Below are 27,999 nucleotides of genomic sequence, written 5' to 3' on the forward strand. Positions count from 1 at the left end.
CACCAGAGATGTCAACTAGGAACGAGATGATTTGTATGAAACTCAGCTTAAATAAAATATAACGGACTAACAGCCACCCTTTCTAAGTACTGCAATAAAATCTTTAACAGCTTTCCGGTTTATTATTCTATAGTAGGATCCTTAAAACCATAAGGGGTCGTTAAGATATAATCAAATGAAATGAAAAAATAGTACTTGATTCGAGTAGGCTTTAGAAGTACATTTGAATCGTCATTTTTCAAAATAATTGCCATAGTTAATCTGTAGCTATTACCGTATTCGGAATTTAGATTCTGTTAAGAAAAATCAGAAAAAATCAACTAATATTCTTCTTAAACATTATCAATACATCATTGCTAATTAATAACTTAACAATTACTCATATGTCCTGACCGTGTGGTTTCCGGCTCAAAAGAATCGTACCACCCCATTTCTTCCCAGGGAGTCGTAAAAGGCGACTAAGGGAACTCAAACTAGACCTTCTAGTTTGCGTAGTTATTCACCATCCAGGAAATGGAAAATTCCGTTATTAAACCCGGAAGGAGTCTCCGTTAGGCGTTCTCGCAGCTGATTCCTGCAACCGAACTGGCTCCGCACGTATCGGCTTGCCGTTCCTGCGGATTAAGTCAGCTAGGTCGAGAGGGTGGGCGTGGGTCTTGGGCAACCCTGCGTTTTCCTTAATCTGTGTCCCAGGCGACGCAGTGTCTGTGGAGAGGTCACTCTGCCCACGACAGCGCTGCTGCGTGGAAAACAACACGGGGAGTGGCAGTGACCGGTTATAAGTCCGCATATAATAGGCGTCAAGTGCGGGCGCCAGGGGTCACTCTCGTCAGTGGGAGGGTTCATCGAAGACCCATTGATCGGTTACCGCCCGCTTAAACCGGGCAGCCCCCGGCCAATTAGGTACCGATCCGCCTTGTCGTGGATTTGCTTCTTTAGGGTGTAGGAAGCACTAGTAAATCTAGAAAGTTCACGTCGTTACCAACCACACCTGGATCTAAGCAGCAATTAAAAATACACACCAAAAACCCACTTTTCATGCGTTTATCGACATGGAATGTCCGTACGATGAGGACAGGCTTCCCAGACACCAATGGAAGCTCAAATGGCGCTGACGACCTGCGCAAAACTGACTTAATCGATGTCGAGCTCAAAAGACTTAACATAGCGGTTTCCGCACTGCAAGAGACCAGATTACCGGACGAAGGCTCAATACGCGAGGCCTCATATACATTTTTCTGGAAGGGAAAGGACTCTACTGCCGCACGTGAGCATGGCGTTGGTTTCGCAATCCGCAATGATCTCCTTTCCGCAATCGAAACTCCTCGAGGAATTTCGGAGCGCATTATGGTGTTGAGGATGCGAAGCAACTTCGGCTTTGTTACTTTTATTTCCGCATATGCCCCAACACTAGTTTCACCTGACGAAGCCAAAGACCAATTTTACGACCAACTCACTGAGACGGTACGTGGCGTAAGTTCTAGTGACAGACTTTACATCTTGGGTGACTTTAACGCCCGGGTCGGCCAGGACAGCTCTGCTTGGCCCGATTGTGTGGGTCCCCACGGCATTGGAAAACTCAACGAGAACGGACAACGTTTACTTGAGTTCTGCTCGAGCCAATTGCTGTGTGTGACCAATACTTTCTTCAAGGGTAAGCCTATGTGTAGGGTGTCCTGGAAGCACCCTCGCTCTGGTCACTGGCACCAGCTAGACCTAGTCCTCACCAGAAGAAAAGACCTCCGCGAAACCATTCACACGCGTACATTCCACAGCGCTGAATGTGACACTGATCATTCCCTAGTAGTAACACGTGTAGCCCTGATCCATAAAAAGATTTATTCGTCCAAACCACCTGGTAAGAAGAAATTAGACCTTCCTAAAACTAGGCATGACGATTTGATTCGTGATTTTGAGGATTTGGTACGTAAGGAGACTGAAACTTGGGATGTAAATGCGACCGTCGAAGACGAATGGAGTAATGTCAGAGCTCTTCTCACGGAAACAGCTGCCAAAGCTTTCGGCTATCAGAGAGCTAAATCTCAAGACTGGTTCACTGAAAATATAGAGCAACTTTTACCCTTGCTTGACTCTAAACGCGACGCTGCTCTTGCTCACCGTCTGAATCCTAATCCAAAGACGCGCGAAGAGCTTACAATTTCTAAAGCAGCTCTTCAACGCAGCACACGCCACTTTGCGAATGTCTATTGGACCAATATTTGCCACAACATCCAAGCGTGTGCAGACTCAGGAAACTTCAGCGGTGTGTACTCTGGTATAAAACAGGCCATCGGCCCAGTTTCCAAAAAGACAGCTCCCCTTAAAGAAGCTGATGGCTCTGTTATAACAGATCGTCATCGTCAAATGGAACGTTGGGTAGAACACTTCACCACTCTCTATGCAACTCCAGTCAGCATCGAACCGGAGGCTGTTCAGAGCATGCCTAAACTGGATACTTGGAGTCAATTAGACGACCTACCTACTATAAGGGAATACCACATTGCTGTAAAGCAGCTTAAGCGCGGTAAGAGTCCTGGTAGTGATGGAACCCAAGCAGAAATACTTAAACTTAAGTGCGTGTCACCTATTCTGCACAGTCTGCTGTGTAAGTGCTGGGAGGCGGGGTGCGTGCCTCGGGATATGCGTGATGCCAACATCATCACACTATACAAAGGGAAAGGGGATCGCGGCGATTGCAACTCCTACCGTGGCATTTCCCTTTTGAGCTCAGTCGGCAAGCTATTTGGACGTGTAATATTAGGAAAGCTCCAAAAACTTGCAAATCGCGTATATCCTGAGGCACAGTGTGGTTTTCGCCCCCGGCGTTCCACAGTCGATATGATTTTCTCCCTTCGCCAATTACAGGAGAAGTGCAGAGAGCAGAAAACGCCATTGTACGTGGCGTTTGTTGACTTAAATAAGGCCTTCGATACCGTCAGCAGGGAGGGTCTTTATACTGCACTGAAATGCATTGGGTGTCCACCGAAACTCTTGAGCCTTGTTCAATCCTTTCACGAGGATATGAAGGGCGCTGTAGTTTTTGATAGCCAAACGTCTGATCAGTTCGAAATGCGTAGGGGTGTCCGTCAGGGCTGCGTGTTGGCTCCTACCCTGTTTGGTATATTCTTTTCGATTATCCTAAGAACTGCTTTCGGCGATAGCCAACAGGGTATCCACCTTCATACAAGAGTAGACGGAAAGCTATTCAACATCTCACTGCTTCAAGCTAAACGAAAGCGTCATGATCTTTTCGTTGACTCTTTGTTATTTGCCGATGATGCAGCTTTTGTGGCAAACTCAGTTCTCGAGCTTCAAACAATCATGGACAAATTTTCCAAAGCATGCACTTTGTTTTCCATGTCCATAAACCCCAAAAAACTGTGGTTCTAGCGCAAGGCAGTGCAGAAATACCTGCAATAATGCTGGATAGCACTGCTTTACAAGTGGTTGATAGGTTCTGCTACCTGGGATCGACTGTCTCGAACAATCTCTCTCTAGAAGCAGAGATCAATACTCGCATCGGAAAAGCGGCGACTACGTTCGGGCGGCTCAGTACAAGAGTGTGGAACAACAAACATCTTACCAACAGGACCAAGATGATAGTATTTCAGGCCTGTGTTTTGAGCACACTCTTGTACGGAGCGGAGACGTGGACGTCCTATGCGAAGCAAGAACGTCAGATTAACACTTTTTTATATGCGCTGCCTACGGAACATCCTGGGTATAAGTTGGAAAGACAGAGCGACCAACGAGAGGGTTCTACAAATTGCGCGGATGCCCAGTCTAACTGCCATGCTAAAACAGCGTCGGCTGCGTTGGTTGGGGCATGTACACCGGATGGACCCCTCTCGACTTCCGCGGCAGATCATGCTTTGCGCAGTTGCGAACGCAAGGAGGGATGTTGGGAGGCCTTTGCTCCGTTTTAAAGACTGCGCCAAGCGCGATATGGTCGCTTTTAACATAAATCACAACAGCTGCGAAAAGTTAGCCGAGAACAGAGACCAATGGCGTAAGAGCGTGAAGGATGGTCAACAACATCACGATGAAGCCTGGTTTGGACTCTTATCGGACAGGAGAAACAAAAAACACCAGAACAGCGACATCAGTGACACTAGCACATCTTTTCCTTGTTCGGTGTGTGGTAGAATCTGCCGCTCCCGTATCGGCTTGTACAGCCATCAGAAGAAATGCTCTTCAGACACTGCTTAAATCGTCTGGAATAGACGTAGAGGCCTATGACTGACTCATATGTCCTATGTGAAAGCTAGCGTTACTAATTCCACATATTCTTTGAATTACAAAGTATTTTATATTTACACTACGCCGACCTGGTGAACTTTGCACTTTTTTTTCTTGAATATAATAATTATAGATATATATTGAAATAAAATATAACCTATCTTACAAGTTGGATCAAACTGCACTCGGTGTGCAAATTTGATTAAAATCGCTTACGTCGTTTAGAAATCCATCGCGGATGAACAACGTGACGCATAATTTATATAATATATTAATATATAATTTTATTTAATTCTTATCTATGCCCTGCAGTTTACACGCGTTTATTTGAGGAAAAAAATTGCCTATAGCCTTCTCGGTAAAACTGTCCACAAACAAACAAACCCGTCAGCTTTTTAATATTACTATAGATAAAACTACTAGAACAAGAACATATATTTTGAAATCATTACGATAATAACACAAACGCGATATACAAATACAATCATTACTAAGATTATAATACCGTCTCATCGTGAATACAAACAAAGATATTAGCGTACCTTACCTTTCCAGTTATGATTGCATTAATATCATAATTTCTCCGACGAAATGTCTCTGTAATCGCAATACAAACTTACGAGGGTTCATTCAAGGACGTGTAAAAGCAAATACGACTATATTTTACGATCTAAAATAAACCCATTCAAAGACGAATATTATTATTTATTTATTTAACAATTTATGTACACTAGGATAGCAATAGGAAATAGCTCTTATAAACAACGCTGGTACGAACGCACTACTTATCCCATGATGAAATCTCTTCCAGTAGTCCTGCCACAGGATTATAAAACAGTTGCAAAATTAGCTATTATTAATTAAACAATATATAAATGTATACATACATAATAATATATACACACGTAGATACAAATAATATGATACTTATATATACACGCATACACATATACGATACATAATATAATACATACGATAATATATTCCAATACGAAGAAAGGCTCTCGATTAAATTGATTTTTAATTTAACCACAAAAATTGATGAATCGTATATATTTAAATACTATGAATAAAAATAACGAAGCGTTTTCCATTACTCATCGTGTGAGGTATCTTTTTAAGTCGGTCAGAAGGAATAGAAAAGCATTCCGGGACGCGTCAAAGCGAATGCGACCACGTCTAACCGAAGCAACAAAACACAAAGGAAAGTATTGGAAAAGATTGGCTGAATCAGATATCTGGCGGACTAGACGTTGTGTATGGGATTGCCGACTGTATTTTTGATTTTCTCGACTACTTACGAATAGAGACTTACTTTAAGTTATTTTCTAAAGCAGGTGTTTTATCGGATTGAAATATTGAAACAATTTCGATAAAAAATAATATGTAAATAAATTAGCGACAAAATAAACTCCTACTAATGATTTACTTATGGGGACAATAAACAATTAAAGCTAAAAACATTTTGATTCAACCTGTAACACCCCACTGCTGGGCATTGGCCTCTTCCTCCGTTTAAGAGAAGGAGCTTAATTCATCACGCTGTTCTACTGCTTGTTAGCGGATATGTTCATGATCCCTACTATGAATAACGATCGCTATCCAGGTATTCACGATAACAACTGGCACCGGCGGCTTTACGTGCTCTCCAAGGCACGGTGGGGAGACCCACGAGGACAGTCATCCAAACCGGAAAGAAATACTTATACAAATATAATCGAACCCGCAAACAGTCGTTGTCGTAGGCAACTATTCGCACCGTTAGACCACACCACAGCGATTGTTAAACAATAACTTCAAAACTAAAAAAATCAAACAATTACAGAACAATCATAGGACAGGAAAATCGCTGTACCTACCATGATTATCCGGGTTAGGAAGTTACGAATTATATTATTATACTCGTAATATTTATGAAGTCATACAACCAAAAACTCCTTGACTATTAAATGATATCAAAACAAAATAAAACAAAACACAACGAGACAGAAGGCAAATTACCAGTTTCAAACATTTAAACTATTGCAGTCATATTTCCAACATTAATTCAAAACACAAGCTGCTTGAGTAACACAACCCTTGGGGAAACTATAGAAAGTTGGAAAGTTTCATTAGAGCGGCTATTAGGAGAGCTAGTTTTATATCCCAAGTCGGTATCGACGGCTAGATTTATGGCTCCAATACAATTTAACAGGGGAGGGACACGACCAGGAATGCTGCGACGTGACGACAGGTAAACCTCTATACAAAGTATAGTTCGCTTAATTTTCTTGTAACTTGACATTTACCTTTTTTACTTATAAGTATAATAACTCTGGACTACTGCTTAATTTAAAAGTATAGGTATAATATTATAAATAGCAATTTATTAGATTTAATCTGGTACTACTTGATCTTAAAAGAAGTTACAAACACGGTTTATTTTTATTGATTTTACTTTTTTGTCAACGTAATTTATGGTACCAAAAACTTCAGTTATTTTCAATATTGCTATGTTGGATACTAAGGAAAGGTTTTTATGACGAGCATAAAAAAGTAACGTTTTCAGTAGTCGCGTAGAAATTGATAATATTTACAAAGATAATATATTACAAAGTAGTGTATGATCACTATATTACAACAATTCATGACCTCTTTGATGCACATTTATGGTTCACCTTCCGTGCATTAGAACGATCAAACTCCTCACAAAGCTCGCTCTCAATCACGCTACACGGTACAGTGGTGCGAAAAACAGTCCAAGACATCTTAAAAAAATTCAGTAATACGAAATAGTCTCGTTTTTTATTTGACTAAAAACTCTAAAAAAAACCACCTTAGATAATTTGTTTATTAAACGGTTTTATTTAGCTCACCCTGTTTGTTTTATTTTTTATTTATTATTTATTCTTGGGTCAAATTTAGTAATTCAAATTTCACCCTCTTCCTGTCAACGGATTAATCTGAAATTTTGTATACACTTTGGATTTTGGTGACAATACAATTATGTTTATTCATTATCATTATAAATTCAAGATGGCCGCCGCTACAAAATGGCGGATAATTTATGTTTTATTAATCCCATCAATATGGGTATCAAATGAAAGGTCTCAACAAGCAGAATACAATATACTATAAAAAATTGAAATCCAAGATGGCGGCCGCTACAAAATGGCGGATAACGTAGGTTTTATCAATCCCATCAATATGGGTATCAAATAAAAGCCGCTACAAAATGGCGGATAACGTAGGTTTTATCGATCCCATCAATATGGGTATCAAATGAAAGTGCTCAACCAGTATAATCAATGTACTATATAAAATTAAAATCCAAGATGGCGGCCTCTACAAAATGGCGGATAACTTACGTTTTATCAATCCCATCAACATGGGTATCAAATGAAAGGTCTCAACAAGTAGAATACAATTTACTATGCAAAATTGAAATCTAAGCTGGCCGCCGCTACCAAATGTCTGATAACAATTTTTTATCAATCCCACCAATATGGGTATCAAATAAAAGGGCTTGACAAGAAGAATACAGTGCACTATACAACCTCAATATTTAAGATGGGCCTTGCAATAATGAAGCACTAAATGAATTAAACAGAATGCGAAATAAGAACTAAAAACTAGAAAATAAAAATAGGTAAAAAAACTTTTTAAGTTAAACGGTTTTATGTTAAACATACATTGCAATGTTTAAGATAAGTCTACAATCGTTGATTAAAATGTTTGTTTTGTAATGTTACACTATAATTAGGCAGTTGTTCAACCGACAACGATGGACGTGTGATAAGTAGGGCTAGAATGTGGAAACAAGCTAGCAAGCTCGATTATAAGTGAGTTTTAGGGTTTCATAGTGGTGAGCGAGTAGTACTTTTATCATATGTTTTGTCGATTAAAGACAAACTACGAGCAGTGAAACGATTCCTCGCCAGCCAGCAGTGTGAATGTCCAACGATAAACTAGTTGAAGCAAGAAAATAGTAAGTAATTTCCTCACCGTCTGCGGGCCAACTGCCTATTTTAACGACGAATTAAACGATTCTTCTATCGCACATTAAGTCGATAATTTGTAGACAATTGACGTGCCCCACGGTTTTATTTTAGTCTAGTCTATGCATATGTTTATAATTCCCACGACTGTATCTATTTTATTATTTTTTGGTTTTTAGTACATTTATCTTAAACATTGCAATGTATGTTTAACATAAAACCGTTTAACTTAAAAAGTTTTTTTACCTATTTTTATTTTTAACCAACATCTAACCGGATCTAAAAATAACGGGTAAAATAATATTTATGCAAAAATAAGAAGCACTTTTATACGAGATGTCAATGATTTCGATGCGAGTGGTTTTCCCTCAACTTCAAAAATGCTAATCAAAAGCCTAAGGAAATGTTTCAAGCTCCAGAAATGATGGACTTCTATATATTTATCTCTTATTTCACCCATTTAAAGTTAAAATTTTCACAGTTAATTGAGTTAACTTTATACATTATTAAACTAAATAAATTAATCATATGTACATTTGAATTGGAATTATACAATATTTTTATCATATTAACAAACATCACAAAACTACTTTGTATTGCTAATCGATGTAGTTGAAGTCGTTTTTTTTTTTTTTTTCGTTTGCAAGCAAAGTATATTGTTACAAATCGCGATCATCACATGCTATATAGCGACGAGTCGAACAACCCGAGTTTGTCATAAATAAACTTTGTAATACCTTTGTTAAGAGCCATTTCACAAAAATCGGTAACAATCCGCGAAATTGTAATATTTTGACGTCGTTAATCTCAGTGTTGGATGCAATAATGTAATTTATATTCTTGAAATATAACAGAGCAACATTTGTTGTAGTCCATAGTCAGATCAGAATTTTGATTTATATTATGTGTATAAAATTATTAACCTTTTCATCAGCCTCCTCCCTGGGTAAACGGTCGCAATGTATACTTTGAAGTCCTACTTTTCAATAACCTCTACGTTTAAACCATTTTAAAAAAATATCATAATATGTGGAATATAATTTTGTTGTCCACTATCATAGATTTTTATTCCATTTGTATCTCTATTAAACAATAAAAAAAATTTAAAGTTACGAATATTTTCCAAATAAGTACAATTTTAAAAGCGATATTTCTCTTAGAAAACTAAGAAATTTTAACGAACTATCTTCATCAAAGTAAACTTACATCATTAAGGAATACAATAAAAATAATTAAAAGATGTAATTATTTTTAATACATTTTATATTAAATAATAAAAAGATAGTATATATTGCCACGCATCAAGCTCGGTAAATCAGTCGAGCGCTAGCGCTCTTAGAGGTAAGGTCCACGCCAAATTCTGCGCAGCCGTCTCTTTCGCTCACACGCGCCAAGCGCCTGTTGTTATAGCGGATAAAACGCATTTGATACTTTCATAATAAAATATAAATAAAATAAACATATTACGAAAATGACTGTAAAATAATATAATGATAGTTTCTGTAAACAAATGTATAATTTAATTTTCTTTTCTCACACTATCAATACAAATAGGCATTTCAATCTGTTTGTCTTGTTATTTGTTAATTAATATGTTTGTCGGTGTCGATGTCATTAAATGCTTTTTTATTCATATCGTAAATATTAGATTCATTCGTAAACTGAAAAAACTAAATCAATTTAAAAAAATTGTTTCATAAAATTGATTTTTTTAATTTTATTTTAAATTTATTGACTGTTGTTATATAACATACTTGAAATTTTTAACAAATTAATTATGTAAAAAACATTTTATACCATAGTTATAATTTTTATTATACATCAGAAAATGATCACGATGGTCTTTTGGTTGTCACACTATACGTACTAGCACAAAGATCGCGCGGCTCGTACGACTCGCGCGATGCGACCAAATTTACCTAAACTTGCAGAGCGTAAAATTGTGAAATGGCTCTTAATTTTTAGTGGAAAAATAAAAAAGGAAGGATATAGAAATCGACTAAAGTGGACTTCACTGACTCCACATAAGTTATATTATATCATTTTATAGATAATTGCTTGCTCTACCGGCATCCACAATTAATAAAATATTATTGCTTCTGTTTTTGTAAATTAATTCATTACAAAAATTATATATATCATGGCTTTAATTTTAAAGCAACGTCAACATGATTGACGATCAATCTAAACTTCGAATATTGCTTATAAACAAGTTTTGCAGTAGTAGTTTAGTAGTTTGTTTTGCGTATTTAAAAATTTATTTCTTGTAATATAAGAAAGTGATAATTATTATACCTATTTAGTGCGAATTATTCGTACGGGTACTGCAAGTTATTTTTAAATAAAAAAAGAAAAAGGATGACTCGTGAAGGATTTGAACCTCCGCCCTCCGATGATCAAGACAAATGTTTATATCGGTGCTCTAACCTACTGAGCTAACGAGTCTTAGTAATACGAGGCAAAAACTTCGATGGTATTCACCCAAATGACATCAGCACCCAATTTTGCATCGTGCAAGTTCGATTGAGTAAAATGGGAAAGAAAACTTTATAACAACAAAGTTAAGATTGGTTTTCATTTATTTTACATAATATATATTTCATTTCATATAGATAGGTGGGTAGATACATCATGCGTGTTACACAATTGTTGATTTATTATTAAACGGAAAAATTTTCTCATTTTCCTTGACATTTTATGAAATGATTTATAGGAATAATTAATTACTAATATAATAGTAGTAATAGAAGACGCTGCTGCCCGTCTTCGACCTGTGTATTTCAAAGCCAGCCGTTGGATGGTTAACCTTTAGCTTTTTAAGTTCCAAGTGAAACTGTGTTATCAGTCACCTCTTACGACACGCACAGGTAGAGAGGGGGTGGCTATATTCTTAATGCCGTAACCACACAGTGTCCTCTTAAAAAGTTTAAAAGATTTGATCCTGTTCTGGGCCAAAATTTTGTAGGCCACAGTTGGTTATTTGAGCGGACTTACTAACACAAATCAATTAATTATCTTCACTTAAAATAAGAGTTGGAGACTGCTTTCAAGTGGTGTTGTATTACTGGAGAGGGTCGGCAACGCGCTTGCGACTCTTCGGGTATTGTAGTTGTCTATAGACTACGGTGGCCGCTTATTATCAAATGTACCATACGCTTGTTTGACGACCTGGTCATATAAGAAAAATGTATTCTACATATGTACAAAAATGCAATGTATTCTATATGAAAGATGTCCTTTTCCTAATAGTTTGACCTTAACATACTGTTTATGTGGTTATGTGGGTTGACATATAAAATCTATTGTCACACAAATAAATACCCGACATAAAATTGCTCGATGTGGATTCGTCACTGATTATTTACTACTACTACTCGTCATCCGTAACTAAATAAATGTTCTTAAACAGTTTCAAATTGAATTTCTATAAATCTATGAATACCAATTCATAAAATATCAAGAAAAATAAGAAAAAAAAAGTCCTTAACATTCCTCGGTTATACAATATTTGACAACGTATTTTTGTAAAATCAAGTGAGTTACATTACAGTTCTAATATATAAGAACGTAACGTTCAAAATTGATGAAAATATAAAAACGAGAAAAGGAGTATGTTACGTAGATCCAAGTCTGCAAGCAATATATCAGTAAATATCCGATCGCACCAGACCATGACAATAGCACTCTTGAAATCTCATCTTCGCATCCGAAAAACGCGATATAGGTGGAAATAGAATATACCTCTACATAACATAAATACAGCTTATAGATAATTTATTTGAAAATAGCTCTAATCGCACTAATGGCGTTATCTTGAAATTGTCTCAAAAAGTTCTTTCCACGATTATATTAAATTGAACTAATATAAGATTTGATTACTTGCAAACAATGTCTTATCTCAATTTTCGTCGTATAGTTAGGGCACAAAGTGAGCCAAAAATCACTTTACCATAACCCAATCTTTACATTTCAGAAAAAAATTTACATCACATACCTTGTATGGAAATCTTAATGTGTAATCGCGATTAAATTATCGTTTAGGGACGAGCCCTTTTATCAGTCATGAGACTTATGCAGACTCTAAAGGTACTACACTATAACACCGTTTCAAGCGTTAAAAACCACTAAAATATTGCCATTATTAAAATTTACTATCTGACGCGGCAGACGTTATTCTGTCTTGGGATCTTACAAATAAATAGCATCTAAGTCGAAATAAATGTGACTGTATTTTTTATTTTAATTTTCTGCGTATTATTTTTTCTTAAATTTTTTATTCCATGAGAAACCTTCTACAAAATATTAGAATACTTAAAAAAATTACCAACTGGTTCAGTCAATTTCCAGTTTTACGCTTAGCTACCATTTGAAATGAATCACTATTAATTTTTATTCGTACAGGTAAATCATTGTCCATCAAGAGTTATTACCATCAGGACCTAATATCCCTTAGATAACATTTAATGTTGCCCCTTCAATGTTGAATGTCCATACCTTCGAGACAGCTTATGTATTAAGTGCTATTGTGAAATTTACGACTGAATCTCACGAAATATATAACGGGAATAATAATATAAATCATATTGTCTTTTCGTTACATCACAAAAGTTGAAGGTACAATTAAGAATAAAAGATGAGAAGTAAGGAAATGTAAAAATTTGATTTAAAAACAATGAGATTAACAGTAATTCTCCAATCCCAAAATACCTGACCTATAATTTGGAAGCATGGCTTTATATATGTGATATCTTTTTTTCGTCTCTGGTATATATGCGAGAGAATACTGCGAGTCACCCGCGAAAATGGTGCCTGCTACATCGCTGATATATCGGGAGTTTTAAAACAATAATCACGGTAAGTTCCGTAGAGTAAGAAGTGGACAAAACAGAAAACAGAAAGTTTCTAGGTATACATACAAGATAAAAACATAATTCACCTTTCAAGCGTTCTTAATAAATGAAAAATATATCAGAATTAGCTAAATGCCTACCCCACATACAAATATATTAACAGACAAATATAGTTATTCTATATTAATTTTATATCCTCAAGCAAAATGGAAACGAAAACAGACAAAAAGGTGCATTCTATAAAGATTAAAATAATATATAGAAAACTGTTTTTTTTACAAAATAAACGTTATTATTTCTTTTAAGCACGCTTCGCGTGCTTCGAGAGATGCGTCAATTCAAATGCAGATTCAAAGCAAATATGTGAGATAGAAAAATATACGTATACCGTACATGAAGATATCGTGTTCGAGTTGAAAACTGTTTTATATGAAAAGTTTAACTTATTCAATGGTTTCGACGAATGATCGAGTTCCAAGAGCAACTTTACATTCGCAACTCGTTTAAAAATATTTAAAACAATATTTATAATAAAAACAAAGTACTTTTAATTTAATCTATATAAATAAAAATGAATGTTGCTAAGCGCATAACTCGAGAATGGCTCGACCAATTTAGCTAATTTATTTTTTGTAATATATATATTTTTTACTATTACCTTTTGACAGAATGAAGTCTGTCCGGGCAGCTAGTTACTAAATAAAAATAGAAAAAATTGAAGGACTAAAAGCAGACCTTGAAAGTACCTTTACCAGAAAAAAAATCGACAAAACAGTCCTAACGTCGCTTTCTATACCTCAAATTCTTTTGTGTGACTTAAAACTATATTTCACCGGAACATACTTTTGTTCAACTAAATACCTACCAGCTACTAAGACAATAGATAATCCACGCTCGACTTGGCTTAAAACAATAAAACAGATCACCCGTCAGTTAGTCACGTTAACACAAAAGCTAACTTTTACAAATTATCTCCGAAATTAAAACCTTTATTAACTTCTAAAATGACTTAGAAATTCCTGACGAAGCAAACGTTTATAGATGAAAACAATAAATTGTGGAAACTCAATTCGTCTTGTAGGGCTCCAGAACCTTCGGAGCGAGGATAAAATATATTGGCAACATAAACCACGTCCACAGAATCGTAAAGAGTTCGTATCGAGGCTGCACATGTATCTTTATTAAGGACGTAGGTATCGCTAGTAACGCCACTGGCTACGGAAATGGTACTGCTGTAATGACAAAATGAAAAGAAAACATTCAATACAACTTTATGGGTTTGCCTTTGGTCGTTTTAAATTCCCGATATTTCGACACTGTTTCAAGAACCTACTTTTTAATAACGAAAATTTAAACATTATAAGCTTATTTTAAAAAAAGAAGATTAATTTTAAATTGTTAAAATTTTACACATACGAGTGTAGTAAAAGGCAGGCAGAAGTGAAACTTCTGAAAAGTCGTAATATATATATATATATATATATATATATATATTAATAAAACGACAACTACAATACGAATCAGCCTGTATCACACTTCTGGGTAAAAGCCTCTTTTTCTATGTAGGAAAAGGATTGGAGCTTAATCCATCACACTGCTCCACTGCGTGTTGGCGGTTTAACAAAACACCATGATAGTATTATGTAATATATACTTGCCTAATTTATACATTAATACGTGAAGCAAAAACTTTGTTCCCCTTTTTACGAAAATTGCGCAGACGGAGGAATGTGAAACATCGCACACTTATCTTATATATATAAAAAATGAATGTTTGTCTGTATGTCCTTTATAGAAACGTAAATAATGTATTTGATGATGTCGTAAATCTTCAGCAAAGTGTTGTGCATGAGCCCACAAAGGAGTTGGTACGAAAAAATAACAATAATAATAATAAAGGCGCAACGCGCGCAGACAGACAGCTAGTAGTTTATATAGAGAAGGAGTACAGAAAGCTAATTTTAGCTTGAGCTTTAATTAGGGATAAAATTACATTAAATCAATAAAAAAAACATTACACACACGACCATGTATTTGACACAAACATGCATTATATATAGTCACTCTTTTGTTTTTTTTTAAAGTCAGTGGTCAAATTGAGAATCTTCTTATAATATAAAAATGAGTCGCTGAATGTGTTGCTAAGCGCAAAACTCGAGAACGGTTGGACCGATTTCGCTAATTCTTTTTTTTAAATATTCCTTGAAATACGAGGATGGTTCTTACGGAGAGAAGTTCCAAAAAAAAATTTAAATTTCCTGAAAAAGTCTAAAAACAACATTTTTTTATACTCCCATACAAAAGATTTGTGATAATACTTAAAAGTCAATTTGAACTTTAATACCATACGATAATGTTTGTGTTAGGCGATACGAAGTTCGCCGGGTGAGCTAGTAGATTATAGATTAATATTGTTTGCCTTTACTGAATGTTAAACATGACCATAATAAATTCATTAAAACCTTAATACTGTTCAAACTTATAATTTAAATTAATAATCACCGAATTTCACCAATGTGCGACCACTAACATAAAATAATATTACAAATTGGAACTAATTAAAAACGAAGACTGTAAAACACTTGGGTACATAAGCGCTTTCTTACTTGAAAGTACTTAGTCAAGTGTAAACTTTTCAAGACTTTTTAGTGCATTAGCACTTGAAATTACTTTTAATATTATATACGTAAAAGTTCTTGTTTCGTCATAAATATACAATTAATAAAGTGACCAAAGTAAAAAGTTACTTCAGTATGAAATTGTACCAGATGATTAAGGTAAGGTTTTTAACAGCTTGTATTAAAGAGAGCAGAGGCAAAACACATGAGTTCACTCCATTTTTAGCGCGAACTTGTGGAGGCCTGTCCAACAGTGGACTGTATTAGGCTGAACTGATGAAAGAGAGCAGAGAAAATCTACTACAATTGGGTTGACACCACTATAGCTGTAGTACAGAGAGCATGTGTGGAAGCTTGAACACAATAATATTTACCTTTTTTTGGCTCGCTCTTAGAGATTATCCATTCTTTAACTAGAAATCCCTTTTACGAACACGTTATATGAGTACACTGAATATTCGTTCAACAGCTATCTACTTAAATAAAAGTCTAACTAAGTAATAACATACTGAAAACTATTTGTAGTTTATCTAATAACCTAAAATAAAGAAAGACATTTATAATCCTCACAATATTTTTATAAAACAAAACTAATATACACTAAAATCGCAAAACAAACAATTCTTATCATCACAACTATACATTTTATTACTACAGTCAAAAATGAAAACGAAAACCGACGGTAAAGTTTTTCATAAAAAAAAAACGTGGAACATTTTATACGGGTGAATTAGTCTAGAAAGTTCACGTGTGGATCGCACTTCGCGAGAGCGGTTATTTGATCGAAATATCACGCGAGTCGTCGCCGGCAGCGTCAGTTGGTAACCGGTAAATCGGATTACATTTCGTATTTTTATCAGAATTTTACTCGAGAGGAGAGGTGTTTTTATCGCAGCTTTTCAAACATAATCATTTACAATATACGTAGGTAGGTTTATAAATATCTAACTACAGGATATATTACTAGATTATAATTAGTAAGAATTCAGAAATAGAATATGATTATACTTTCATTGTTACTTAATACATTTGAAATAATTAAATAATTAAGTAATTTTCTGCTTTACGTAAGTAATATGCTAATCAATATGTAAGACTTGTATTGTACAAGCTTTGTAATCTGGACTAAATTTGTATAACAAAAAGATAAAATAGATAAAATTTTATGAATTGGTTTGAAAAAGATTAATATCAGAGACAAGGATATATGTATGTTACGGGTCTAATCACAATACCAGGCAACGTCAAGTACCTTTTATTAGTGCTCAATGTTTCGACATAGTTGCACTTGACTTGATAATAAAAAAAAAATTATACAATTATGGTGGAAGACTAGCTTACTGTCTGCCCGATGTACACGGTTATCGTAACCTATTGAAGGCTGCAATACCTTGATTACAAACACGTTTTGACTCGAAACGTTCATGAAAATCAAAAATGTCTCATTAAGTGGGCTTCAAAAGCACACACTACAAACGTATAATCTATGGCTACGTTAATAATCACAGGAACACACGCATACAATACTTAAGAATAATACTATTTGGTTGTGATTTTCTGTAACTATGAGGTACTAGGGAAACAACTAGGGAAGTTGGGCTTCTACAAATTTTGTACAATTCCTGCCCTACCCAAAATCAAAATCAAAAACAGCTTTATTCAAATAGGCTCTAAGAGCACTTTCGAATCGTCATTTTACAAATTTAAACTTTAAAAATAAATTATTATATTCGTAGAAGTAAATCTACCACCGATTCGGAATGTAGATTCTGTAGTATAGGTATAATATATTATATTATAATTGAAGAATTAGAACTTCGTTTAGCATTAACTTGTGTACAATAAGAATTAATAACGAACTAGCTGTACCCTGCGAGAGTTGCTACGCTTTTTTTTTGGTCGTACCAACTCAGAAACCTTTGTGGGCTCATGCACAACTCTTTACTCGTCGTTCGATCGTGACATGATCAAAGCATAGTTTACAATTTTATAAAGGCCATACAGACAAACATTCACATATATATATATAGATAATTTATCAACTGAATAGAATTTTCAAGTATCATAATATTTGATTAATTTCATTTACCGTCCTTTAAAATTAATCACTTAATCGATGTTCACTTAAGCCAATCTAATTTTAGCCGATTTGTATGAATAAATCCTTAGGGAGATTAGGTCAACTATTTAATTTACGTCTTTTCATTGACGCTGATCGATCTCTTTATAGTTATATTATTGACATGTGGAGCCACGTTCGCCCGCTAGTCATTTAATTAATAACTGATATATCATACTGAACAATCTATATTTTATATAATAACCTGAAACGTTATTGTTCTAAGAATCTATCAAAATCCATTATCTTTTATTTCTAAGTTAGTCTAAGTACTGAAGAGGCTACAAACACATAGTACGTAGGCTACAAATAATGCAACGCTATTTGCATACTTCACCAAAATTGAAATTAATAAAGATGGGCGTAGTCGTGGGTCGGGAACACTCACAAAGCCCCGACCACGAAAAACATTTATACGTCTTATATAAATCATCAATCATCGTGGGCATAGATTTCGATCTAGGGGTTCGCCGTTGGCATTACAGTCACTTTAACTTAGGAAATTTCCTGCTCAAAATATGGAGCAGCCCGACTGGGGTAGTATCTCCACCTACATACATATACAGAAGATCAGACAAATACTACTGTTTTCAAGCATGAAAGTAAGTTGTATTCCTGTTGGTGAGCTCCTGGGGGGGATAGGGGGATAGGGTCGGCAATACGGTTGCAGATGTCCATAAGGTACTGTAATCGCTTACCATCAGGTGAGACGTACGCTTGTTTGCCGACCTAGTTGTATAAAAAAAAAGTCATCACTGCACCAACCCATCGTTAATCAGCTCCCAGAATAATAAAGGATGTAACCTACTTCAATTAAATATATTTACAGTCAGGAATCACTTCTACTCCAATTATATTACAGTGAGGAGTCACATAACAATTGTAAATCAATTATCGCAATTAAAATTCACGTCACAACTATACATTTTATTTATAATGACATACTAAATAATGAATTTACATGAGCGTCTCAAAGTTAGAGACGCAGTCTGTCACACTGGAGCTGATTTATTGCACGCCTTATAGAGTCTGGCTCACGTCTGTGACAATGAGAACTTGAATGCGAATGAATTATACCATTCGTACCCGAATTTAAAGTAATTAGTTGTTGTGAAGGTGACACGCTGGGATGAAATTGGAACTGAAACATTTTAATATTGAATTTGCCGAAATATTCCACTTACAATTATTACTTTTTATATTAAACCCGATTAAAAAAGTATTTTATTATATAATATAAAAAATACTAATCAGCTACCGATATCTTATTTGAGCCAATATTGGTGGCCAATGCTGATCGCGAATACTGGCATTAGAGATATTGATGAGCCCTAAGCGAATAAAGAATATAAACACTATACATACACAACTTCCTTACGCCATTGTTCACCATAGCGTAAAAAATCAAGCTGCACATAATGATTAGATGTACAATATCGAATGAGTTTCATACAAGACCTTAAAAACAAAAAAAAAAACTAACTTCCTGGTATACAGTCACAATTCTTCTCAGAGACAAGACATAAGAAGCTTTAAAACTAGTGAAATAGAAATTCAGATGTTCCATCAGCCCAAAATTAATTTGAACAAAAATGACATTCCGTAACGGGTCCAAATTAAAGTCAGCTTTAGTCTCTCGATTTGAAACAGGCACTTGAGCCGCGAGAAAAATGTAAGGGAGTGATAATATTTTTTAATTAGAATCTTGGAATTTTAAAGAGCTCTAAACTCTTAAATGAAAAATGCGTTGGTGATATCGGACCTACAAAAACTAGGCATTCATGAGAATCTTCAATATGTGCAGTTGTTGAGCTAAATGCAGTAATTATATTATTGTTTAAAAAAACTCTGTAAAATGTTTGTAAATCTATACCTACATATAATAAAATGGTAGGAAAGTCAAAACTGTACATTGAATTTTTTTTTTAAAAGAATACTTGGGGTGTGATCTCCAATCGATACCGAGGCCAAAATATAGTTTTAAGAATTTTTGTCTGTCTGTTTGTCTGTATGTATGTCCGGGATAAACTCAAAAAGTACTGCATGGATTTACTTTAAATTTGGCACGAATATTATTAAGAAGTCGGGTCAACATAAAGGCTACAAATTATCACGCTATCGCCTACGGGGAACGAGCAGTGAACCTTTATTTCTTCAACGCATTCTGTAACAACGTGTAATCTAACGACGCATATTTGAACGTTGTTGTTATTATGTTAATAACGATGTCATAAGCTAGCTGCACACTATAAATAAAGACATTCTGTAGTATATTTAGTATCAGCATTGCACCCGTGCGAAGCCGGGGCGGGTCGCTAGTGTAAAATAAAATGAAAAATCAAATGCACATTATTACGGATAACTTGAAAACGAATGGAACCACATGACAAACACTGCTTTTCGAATAAAGAAAGAGTTATCAAAATAGTTACATCGTTACATAAAATATATTTACTCCTTTAATAAATAAATAAAATCATTTTAATAAATACATATGACGTGTGACATTGTAACGGAAAAATCACTCCCTATAATATTTTTAGCTTCCTTCGCTCGGGAAAATAATTTTAATTAACAAATTCCATTTCAAGAAGCAAAAGACACTTGATATAAAATAATATAAAAAACCGTTGTAACAATTGTCATTGTTTCTTCTCTTTCAAAAGTATTTATTTTTTATTTTTATTTCTCTTTCAAAAGTATGTTATATTTTCTCTGTAAAATTTTCTTGATTTTTGTTACTCTTTTCTCATGATTGGCTTGATTACGCTTCCTCGTTAAACTTTTTCCGAAACAAGTTGAAACAAGTGTGGAATATCTATGTATTTAATGAGCTCAGAATTAAGACTTAATGATCTAAATACACATACGAACAAAAAGTTAAATCTTTTTTTTTATATAATAGGGGGCAATCGGACAGTTGGCTCACCTGATGGTAAGTGAAAATCAACATCCACAGACACCCGCTACATCAAAGCATTCATTAACTTCATCGATATTATGTGTCATAATGAGTATAAGTATCATCAATAATTACTGAACATAAATGAACTGAAATAGCCTTTAGGCATTATACTTAAGTCTGAACAATGGCCTCATCTCTACATAATATAAAGTTTGGAGCTTAATCCGATCGTTATAAAGAGTGTATTGTAACAAACAAGGCGTAAACTTCAAGGTACAATAGAAAAGAAAAAACACAGACAATATATTTAAACACATTTAAATTAAAATAAAAAAAAACTATATTAAAATAGGCCTAAAAAGCACCTGCGAATGGTCATCTTACAAATTAAAATATGTATATGCCCCGTGCTAAATATAAATCTGAATAAAATTTATCGTAAATAAAATACAAATATGTTACCGTAAATATAATAACACAAAACAAAAACCGTTTTAAGTAAAAAAAATTCGTAAAATATTTTAAAATTAATATATAGTTATTATCGCCAAAAACAAAAACAAACTGAACGTTATAAGACATAATTTTTACTCTTACTTTGAATTTAATATACTTTCCAAATGTTCTATTATAATTCTAAATTATACTAAAATGTTTTACCGAATTCTAAATAACATTTACATCTAATGACACTTGGCTAATTATTACAAAGTGAAATTTAGATTTGATTTTAATTGAATTAGTTTAGTAGAGTTTGCGTCTGTCTACGCTTTGATAGGGCTGTTTAGGTACATAATTAGAATAACAACCTTACATTTTAAATTTAGGCCAGTTCATCTAGCTATGAAAATTTGTCATCTGTCGAGCTTCGGTTTGAAAAATGAATACCAAGTTTGCTTATAATGTAATGAAATAATTGTACGTAAATTGAGTAAAAATGTAAAAAAATAACGATAAGTATTTCGTTTTAGTATGCCGATTTCACTGAGTCTCACCTTGCAACGAGTTCCTACAGTTGCCGCAATACTAATGGCAACAACTTATTTGGTCTTTAACTTTATATAAGTATTATACAATTTCGCGCTGAGTTCTATCATATAATCAAGACATTTTGACTATATATGTAATGTTACTTAAAAGTGTATATATTATTGTAATGTTATACAATAACTGCTTTACAAAACCAAAAATAAAAAAATAACCGTTAATTTTGCGCTGATAAATTGCGCACGTCCAATTATTACATGCAACAAAGGAGCGTGCAAATGTCGGGCACATGATAACATCGAGCTGATATTAACAGCATTGCCTTCATAACCAATAGCGCAATGACACGGATGTTTCGATTCAAAAAAAAAAAAAAATTAGAAAATAACGGAATCAGGGGCCCACTTTTAAATTGGTGTTATAATTATCTTTCAAATAGAACATATCGCGTTAAAATTACTGATACCCTCAGTGACGAAATAGCAATAACAGAAGGAACTGCACAGGGTTCAGTTTTAGAACCCCTTCATTACTTATGTTAACGATCTTAAAAACGTTGTAAAAACCTGTGAAATGTATCAATATGCGGATGATACATGTCTTCTGTCGGCCCATCATAATATAAAACAAGCAATTGAAAAAATTCAATATGATTTTGACCAACTTTCAAAATGGTCCCATGATGTTGGCCTAGTAATAAATAGAGAAAAAACAAAAGCCATCTATATAAGCTCAACGCAAAATAGATTCTCTGGGGACATACAAATCACTGCACATAGCCATCAATGTTTTCATAATTCATATACTGGTACCTGCAACTGTAACCACATTGACTTTGTTAAAACTCAGCGTTACCTTGGTATTACTATAGATACTAACCTCAATTGGAAAGAACATATAAACAATGTCTGTGACAAATTACGTGCCCTTTTAGCCAAATTAACCATAATTAAACCCAAAATTCCATTCTCAATACTATTAATGTTTTAAAAATCTTTAGGTGAATCTATTATATCTTATGGACTAAGCACCTACGGTCTTACATTTAAATCACATCTCGATAGAATCTATCATCTCCAATTACGAATCTTAAAAACAATCGTACCCATATACATAAGAAATAAATACAAAAACAACGCCTTGAAATTATTTAACTACTGCAAAGTAATGCCAATACACACTAAAATAAAATATACATTATTAATAGAACAATATTTTAATTCAAACATTCAAATAAAAATGAGTCACTATAAATTAACAAGAAATATTACAAATCACACATTAAAAATACCTAGGCATAGTAATTTTTATGGAAAACGTACGCTTGAATATATTATTCCTTTCCTAATAAATAATCTGCCATCGAATTTAAAAAAAAAATTCAAAAAAATAACTATAAAAACATATTTAAAAAATTCTTTTTAGAACAACTTAAAGAGAGAGATTGACATGACCGCATTTATTATTTTTATTATGATTATTACTTTTTTTTTAACCACTTAATGTTATTTTTTTTTTCTTTTCAATTATATTCACATGTATAATAATCTATATTTGTATAGCTTTATATCATATTTTTATGTTAGTAAATAATATAGTATGTACTTTAGTATTATTACTTTAGAAACACAGTGCACTGTTAAACTATTCATTGTTTTTGCTGCACTGTTTATCACATAAATTGTATCTTTTTTTCTTCTGTAAATAAATAAATAAAATAAAAAAAAATAAATAAATAAATTCATGTATATGTATGCAAAAAATGCTTTTTCACAAATAAATGTAAAATTATCGTCTGAGACTTTATTACGCTCAGTATTGGTTTATGCTCCGGTATGAGTCTTAATTGATCACTTCTAGATGTAGATGTAACATTGTGTAAGAATTATTAAGAAAGAAATAAATATATAGGTATCTTTTATTAAGTCTCGTGTAATAATGCACGGTATTAATGGTAAGTACCTAATGATAGTCTCATGTAATTGTATATTATTGATATCATATCGTAACGCTGCAACCGCTTAAAAAATTTGACAGTCGTGATCGTACATCTTCTTATATATAAAATTCTCGTGTCACAATGTTAGAGTTACAATACTCCTACGAAACGACTGGACATCATTAAATCAACATAGACACACTTACTATTACCAATATTCAAATATAAATACAGAAGCGAACAAAAATAGAATATTGATACACCACGTATTATAACTACTCGAAAAAAAAGACAATTAAAATCGTTTCATTTGGTCATTTTCGTCCATTACAGGGTACGTAAACACCAAATGGTATAAAGAGATAATTCGACGGAGTCAAGTCACGCAGAATGTGAAAACCGGCTGCTTTGCGGTCGTCGGTCAGCCAACAGTTACGATACAGCTGCATAATATCACAGATAACAATTACGACCGGTTCGACACATTGTGTAAAGGTGCACTCATAATACGTTAAATTAACATTGATTTTATTGAGACGAGTAAATTTTAATAAGAATATTAAACGACCTTCGTGTTTGCTTCCAACACGTTGGTTTTTCGACATGGTTGACGTTTATGGTTATTGCTCCCTTTTTGTGAGTCGCAACGTTATGTTTTATAACCTATTACCTTTTCCAATAGATGCTTTATGTATCGTCAACGCTCTATCTATATACTAATAGGAATAAATCTAGATTTTTAACGAAGTGTAGTAAAAGTGACGCAGGAGTGGCACGAAGACAAAGGTACGATGACACGATATGGACGCGATAACTTGACATAAAGAACGGACAAGGCGATATAACAGGCACTATGCATAGAACAATATTCATTTTAGCGAGGTGAATACAGAGTTGTATTGAACCTGAGACTTTCTGAGAATAATCGGTCAATAGGCACAGCAAGGACACTCAATAAAGATTTATATTATATTTCAATTCCTAAGTTAACTTAATAGAACTTTCACATAAAAAAAAACCACAAACACACTAACACAAAAAACACCCATTTGAACCGGTACACTGAACAAAAATATCTTATTCGATAAGCTCTTTTATTCACGTAAAAAAAAAGGTTATTAAATTTCTTTTAATTAAAACGGGAAATTTTCTAAGAAGAATGTTCTATAAAATATTCATTATACCTCAAGAAGGTATTTTATCGGGAAAACTTAGTTCATTACACTTTAACAAGCACCAAGTTAAACTAGACTTAGTGTCTACACGGTTTTAATATTATTTCACAAATTATACAAAGCTTAACTTACATTTATTACTAAAGAAAACAACTACGCTTTAAGGGTTGTTTAAAATACACATAATACAATAATTAACAGGTAAATGAGTACCCGTCTGCCAAATCGATGTACAAATCCTGTTAAGAAGAACCAGCAAAACACTCAACTATCACATATTTTACAAAAACATAAATACAATACTATAAATTGGGTCATATTATATCCTGCGTGAAAGTATTATTTAATGACTAAATATATAATTGCAATTTATATATTCTATCAATTTTTTCAGTCTACTGAGACCATGGTAAAGATGTTTTATTGTTTTGAGGTCTGTTGCTAATTCTTTGCCTTCATTGCATATAACGGTATCCAAAGTATGAAAGTTTATAATTTATTTTCTCCCTTTTAACTGAGGCAGGGCACAACAGGAAAATTCCTGCTCAAATATGGAGCAGCCCGATTGGGGTGGGGGAGTATCTCGACCTTATAGAATATCACAGCTAAATAATACTGCTTTCAAGCAAAGTTGTGTTTCTGCTGTATGTGTGAGGTGAACTGACCTTAAGCGTTAAGCCTGCTATGCCTCTTTTTTTTTTTTTTTTTTTTATGTCACTAGGTCGGCAAACAAGCGTACGGCTCACCTGATGGTAAGCGATTACCGTAGCCTATAGACACCTGCAACACCAGAAGCATCGCAAGCGCGTTGCCGACCCAATCCCCAATCCCCCCAGGAGCCAATCCCCAATCCCCCCAGGAGCTCTGGTCACCTTACTCACCAACAGGAACACAATACTGCTTGAAAACAGTATTATTTTGCTGTGATCTTCTGTAACCTCGTAAGTCCCCACGTACTTGTACAAGTACAAATTAACGATAACAGTTCAGACCTGAGATTTGTACTACATAGATGGAGTAACTGCCTAATGTACTTACCCAAGTACAAATGAGGGATTGCTCATTTACCGGGTAGTTTTTTTACATCGCCAACACTGCTACTGTTATTATAATTCTTTACTCTGTAGTCAATTCCGTCATGTTAGACAGGTTACGTTTACTGTCAGTGTTAGTGTCACTTTTTAGCAAGATGACCACGCGGTCAGCTCGTCGGCTAACACGAGGTAAGATTGTCTGTTTATATCAATTAAATCATTTGTTTTTTCTATTGTTTTTGAAATGAAATAGTGCTTTTAAATTATGAATATTGTAAAACAAGCAATATTTCTAAGAAAACTATATATTTAGAGTGGTTCCTGATCAGTCAAAATAATTTGTACTTGACATGGTATGTTAGGCGTTTGTTACATAAATAACTGTTTATAATATGTACTTGAGGTGGTACATTCGGTCTATATAACTACTGTTTTTTTTTCGTATTTGTAGCTTTCGACGAAATACAAATAGCAGAACTTCTTAATAATTCGGAGTTCGAAGACTCGGATGATGAAGATGTGCCTGACCTGACCTCCCTGACCTAACCTAAACCTGTCCTCGGAATCTGAAGGTGGAGAAATAGAAATCGCTGTAAGTGGAGGTGGATCTACTCGAGTTGGACATGGCCGTGGCAGAAGTACAAGTACAAGGGCACGACATACTGGGTAGATTGCCTGTACCATCAAAAATGCGACGCTTATATGGCAATATCCACTTAACGGAACATCTAGACAAACAACAACGAGGCCATCTCTCTGGGTGTGACAAAAGGAGTTTATTTAAATGCTCTGACTGTAATGTAGCTATTCGCATGAATTCAACAAAAAATTGTTGCAAGGCCTTTCATCCACAAGAGAATTAATAATAAGCAGTAAAAACGATATCTTGTCGACTTTAGTTTATAAAAATATTGATCTCGTATACTTGACTGTGATTTTGAAATAAGATGTCAATTAAACTAGCACTTACGTGCTAGTTTAATTGACATCTTATTTCAAAGATTATGGAATTGGAAGATTGTTATGTCCTCTACCCTATTTCGATAATTAAGAACAGTGATACTGTTATCCTCTGGTTTATAAAAGTAAATTATGCTAATATTGTCTTTGAGGGAGTATTTTATAAATGTTTCTAGAAGAAAAATATTGTTTATGTTGTAATAAAATAAAATATATACTAATAAGTAATTTTTAGAACAAAAATAATATTTAATTTTGATACGAAATAAAACCTTTTAACTTTTTTATATTATTTTATTATACTGTGTTAAAACCTAATGTACTCCCACAAGTACAAAATATTTTTATTTATTTCCTTTTTAAGAAGGTGCTATACATCACAAACATACCGTAAAAAATACACACAACGAACCCTCACTTCAAAAATTGCCTAAAATCGACATAAATTTGTCTCGGTCTGAAGCATTATTCTTAGTTTGTACTTGGTATAGTACAGCCGGCAGATATGACTACTAGTGTTAATAAAACACAGGACTTACGAGGGTAAGGTCGAGGTACAACCCCAGTCGGGCTGCTCCATATTTTGAGCAGGAAATTCCTGCTGTGCCCTACCTCAGCCTATAACATGCCTTCACTGTTGCACTAAAAGTGCATGTGACCAAAATAGAAATTAAGTACGTAATGAATATATAAAAAAATCTATATATTCATACAAAAATAAAGTGATTAGCCTCAAAAACAAAAAGCCTTAATTAAAAGAATATTTTTGCTTATAAAAGAAACCTAATGAAAGACAAAAATTAAAAGAAATTTAACAAAAAGTTTATTTTTTTCGCCAAAAAATTAGAGTGTAATTAACAACAACAAATCAATTGACATCAATTTGTACAAGTCCTTAGAAATATTCAAGTTTTATATCATATTAAAAATAACACTTATTTTATTTTATCTTCGCATCGATTAACACGCAGAAAACTTTTTATCACTATAATAAATATTTTTTTTAATTAAATTCCTCTAACGTATTCAAAAATATGCGTAAACATAAACCGGTCAATGCACCTGAGAATATAGGTATTATAACGTTTATATAAAATACATAATATTAGAATAATTTATTCCAACTGCCTTAAATACATAATTATTTTAAACAAGCTGACACCACAAACTACAGCAATATATTTTTTTTTTATACC

The 27,999-nt window shown here is 33.9% G+C and overlaps 1 long non-coding RNA gene across 1 annotated transcript; it reads left to right on the forward strand.

Moving 5' to 3' along the window:
* Positions 1–1,693: 1,693 nt before the first annotated feature.
* On the forward strand, positions 1,694–13,241 carry LOC123655148. Its single transcript, XR_006743320.1, has 3 exons — positions 1,694–1,783; positions 10,618–10,623; positions 13,230–13,241. It is a non-coding gene; the product is annotated as an uncharacterized LOC123655148 (long non-coding RNA).
* Positions 13,242–27,999: the final 14,758 nt, after the last annotated feature.

This window comes from Melitaea cinxia, chromosome 1 (assembly GCF_905220565.1).
Source record: "Melitaea cinxia chromosome 1, ilMelCinx1.1, whole genome shotgun sequence".
Classification (NCBI taxonomy): domain Eukaryota; kingdom Metazoa; phylum Arthropoda; class Insecta; order Lepidoptera; family Nymphalidae; genus Melitaea; species Melitaea cinxia.